This window comes from Pantherophis guttatus, chromosome 4, assembly GCF_059756535.1.
Source record: "Pantherophis guttatus breed Tessera chromosome 4, ASM5975653v1, whole genome shotgun sequence".
Taxonomy (NCBI): Eukaryota; Metazoa; Chordata; class Lepidosauria; order Squamata; family Colubridae; genus Pantherophis; species Pantherophis guttatus.
The window spans coordinates 53103151-53107614 of NC_142066.1; positions in this window are offsets into that span (position 1 = coordinate 53103151).

Here is a 4464-nt window from a genome sequence, read left to right on the forward strand (position 1 = left end):
ACTAAAATTCATTGTCTGCTGATTTCTAGCCTAATGTCTTAATCCCTAATCCAAATTAATTCTCATATTCATACTATTACTGATATATTAGTATTGATTTTAGAATTAGTGTTTTACTTATTCAGGCTAATCTTCTGGAAAGCTTGCCTAAAACTTATCATGCCAAAACTGCTAATTTAGCCAAACCTAAGGGAGAGCAGCCAATCACAAGCTGCATTATATTTTATAAGAATTATGAAACATGGATTTTAGCATATGGCCCATCTTGCCTGGGCTCAGAAGCTAAGCACAGTTAAGCCTGGTTCCTGGGAAGTTTGGAACATTCCATAACAAGGCAAAAGTAACCTACTTACACACTATGGTCAGATACAGTATACTGTAAGTATGTATGTATTTGAGTTCAATTTTGAGGAATCTTTTCCTTTTTATGGTACATCTATTTCTTACACACGCAGACACAAAACAACCCATGTCCATTAGGTCAATATTTCAGAGATATTTCCTTATCTAAACAGAGAAGCAGAATGACCAAAAAAAGAAAAAAAAATAGTGGGAGTAGGAATAGATTCCAATTTCCTGCCAGTTTCTCTACTGAGTTTTCTTGAGGCAATCTGAAAATCTTCCTTCCTCCCTCCCTCCCTCCCTCCCTCCCTCCCTCCTTCCCTTCCCTTCCCTTCCCTTCCCTTCCCTTCCCTTCCCTTCCTTTCCTAGTAGTCAGATAAGCAGCTGCTGCTGTGTTGTAAAGAGAGCACAGGATTGCAAGACAGGCTGGGAAACTGTCATGGAGTGCTAAAAATGAAGATTACCAGTATGTAAATACAGCAGCAGCCTAACAATACAGCAGCACTGAGTAGCATTAAAGTAGTTACAACTTTCCCAAATTTCATTCCCTTGGGAGTCATGGGTCCCAAATTCTGTAAACTGGTCCATTTGAGGTAGCTTGTTCAAAATTTGTCTTCCTGTGATGCACTATTTCACTCAGTTAAAGATCATGATAACATTTATACAAAGAAAGAGACATAGATGCATTTATCTTGTGGCCTTTGGGTGGAATGAGCTTTAGCACAGACAGCAACAGCTTTTTAAAAGTTGTTTTTAATACTTGAGTTTGAAAAAGTTATTGTAAGCTGGTAGATGCATTCAAGTATGAAAAACAGTTGAAATAAATAAATGGGTTTTGCTTTGGAGCAGGTTCTGTTGGTGGCAGGGCTTTTGTTCATTGGAAAACATTTGGACCGCTAATTTATCTCAGTTAACTGCTATAACATATTATAAAACATAATCCATGAAACTAAGTCAGAAGAGCTTATTTGTAGCAGTACAGTGAAATTGTTAGTTTCTCAGACCATAGTTTTGGCAACATGATGGCAAGATGTTAGGTATAAGACAACCTTGTGTAATATTTTTGTTGGGTTTGGTTTATGTGTAGTTTATGTTTGCATTTCCCACATTTTGAGATTTTATTTTATTTTTTAAAAAATGCTATACATGGATAGCATTATAAGGGATATAATGTACTATGAAAACTAATCTATGTGTGTGTGCGTGAGAGAGAGGGGGGAGGGAGGGAGGGAGAGAGAGAGAGGCATGCACTCTGAAATAGACATGGAGAGAGCCAGTGTGGTCCGGTTGTTAAGGTCCTTGACGAGGAGTGAGTCAACCAGCTTCTAGTCCTCTGTGAGGCATGGAAGCCAGCTGGGTTTCTCTGATCAGTCACTCTCTCACAGCCTTGGGAAAGTTATAATTTTTAATGAAGAAATCTTGATTGATTTGGATTGATAATCATAATATAGTTACAGAACCATACATGTACAAAGTAGCAAGAAGCTTTTTAAATTATAAATATATGTACATAACACATATTTGTAATTATGTTATGAATATAAAATAGGTTTTCTATTCCTATTCCTATCAATCACTCTGTACCCATTTAATTAATTAAGCATATTTTTGTATCTATTGGATCCTAGTTTGCAATACATACATACTAAAGGGTTTCTGCGAAAGCTGTGTGGTTTGTTTGGTTAGCAATTATGTAGTTATCAGTTAAGTAAATATCAGTTATTAAGATCTCCTTTTCTAGTTTCCGCTTAAAACTGAGCTATATTTAGATAATTTACCGATAAAATTCCTATATATTTAGCTATAATCCTTCCCAGGATTTCTATCGTCTTCTTTCACCTTTTTAGTTACTGTATATAGACATTGGGACTGACTAGTTTCACTACTAAGGTTTAGAGCCCAGTTTCTAAAAAGGCTTACAAGAGGCAGACCTACTTACTATGAAGATGAAAGACTAGATTCTGCAAGAATATTCTAATCTATAGATTAGAAGGAGTTTGTGATAAGGGACTTCTACAATATTGCCAAGAAGAGTACATGTGTGTGTAGAACATAAAATAACAGAGTTAAGAGATCCTGGAGATCTTCAAGAGACCCTATACTAGGGGTCAGCAATCCGCAGCTCTGGAGCCACATGTGGCTCCTTCAACCCTCTGCTGCAGCTCCCTGTCACCCAAAATATGTATCACAACCACCAATGTGCCACTGGCACACAATTTATTGAGCTTTTCGACCCCCAGTAGGCCAACCATGGATAAATAAGTTTTTTTATACATAGTATAGAGGTAAAAAAACGATATATGCAGTGTTATCTTCATTTTATATGTCAAAAGGGTTTTGTGCAGTGGTGGGATTCAAGTAATTTAACAACTGATTCTCTGCCCTAATGATTTGTTCCAACAACCAGTTTGCCAAACTGCTCAGAAAGTTAACAACCAGTTCTCCCAAAGTGGTGTGGACTGGCTGAATCCCACCACTGGCTTTGTGGCTCCCGGTGTTTTCTTTTCTGTGGAAACGGGTCCAAATGGCTTTTTGAGTGTTTAAGGTTGCCGACCCCTGTCCTATACCATTCAAAACAAATAGCTGTCCAGTCTCTTCCTGAAAACCTCCAGTGATGGAGCATCCACAACTTCTGGAAGCAAGTTGTTCCACAGATTAATTGTGCTCACTATCAGGAACTTTCTCCTTCGTTCTAAGTTGGATCTCTCTTTAATGGTCTTCCACCTGTTACTTCTTGCCCTGCTGTCAGGTGCTTTGGAGGATAGGTGTACTCCCTCTTCTTTATGACAGCCTCTTAGATATTGAACACTGATATTATATCACCCATAGTCCTTCCCTTTGTTAGTTTCCTCAATCATCCATCATTTGGTTTAACTTCCCGACCCCTTATCTTCTTCATTGCTCTTCTCTGCATGCTTTCTAGGATCTCAACATCTTGTTTGTACTGTGGTGACCAGAATTTGACAAAGTGTTCAAACTGTGGTCTCACCAGTGCAATATAAAACAGTGCTAACACTTCACGTGATCTTAAAACTATCCCTCTAATGATGCAACTTTAAACTGCATTAGCCTTTTTGGCAGCTGCAACACACTGCTGGCTCATACGTGAGTGGTGGTATCCAGAGGTGGTATTCAGCAGGTTCTGACCAGTTCTGGAGAACCGGTAGTGGAAAGTTTGAGTAGTTCGGAGAACCAGTAAATACCACCTCTGACTAGCCCCGCCCCTATCTATTCTCAACTGATTGGGAGGAAATGGAGATTTTACAGTATCCTTCCCCTGCCATGCCCACCAAGCCACGCCCACCAAGCCATGCCACGCCCACCAAGCCATGCCCACAGAACCGGTAGTAAAAAAATTTGAATCCCACCACAACTGTAGCATTCCTAGATCCCTTTCACAGTGTCTTGGACATCATCAGGAATTGGCCATGACTCAAAGGAGTTTTTATTTTTTCAATTATCTGAGGCCCCTAATGTTGTTTGTGCCCTCCAAAAGTTTGATTGCCTCCATCAAGAATCCCTCCAAAGATAACTGCTGCCCTGTCATTTTTTCATTATAAAGAAGGGGGAAACAACTGAATCTTGGGGGGAGTGAGTGACAGGACTTAATTAAGTTCAAGTCAAATTTAGTTTGGCTCTGGCTCTGTTCTGGGTTTTGCTTCAGCCAAGCTACCTTGGTTCTCAATATGTATCTCAAACACAAGTTGAGCCCTTGGCCCAGAATTGCAGCTCTGCTTTAGAAGTGAAGCATGGCTGAGGAGCAGGATGAGCTCTCCTTAAGTGGGTTTGTACAATGTGATTCTAACAAACAGATTTGCACCATACCTTCTTGGGGGGTACGTAGCCTTTATTGTCTTGCATTGTGATTTCTTTTGTTTTATTAACACAGTGGTTGCAAGCTGAGCTGTGCAGACATGGCCTACTTCATTTGCCAGTGGAGAAACGGGGGAGGGAATTATTTGCTCCACCAAATCTCAGAGTGAGGCTTGAGAGAACATTCTCTTCTCCTTTTGTCCTAAGTTAGTTATTGTTGCTGCTGTTATAGCAAATGGTACTAACAGCATTTTTAAATCAGCAGCTTGGCCAATGTATTGTACCCACAGACCTGGTATTATTCAAGAG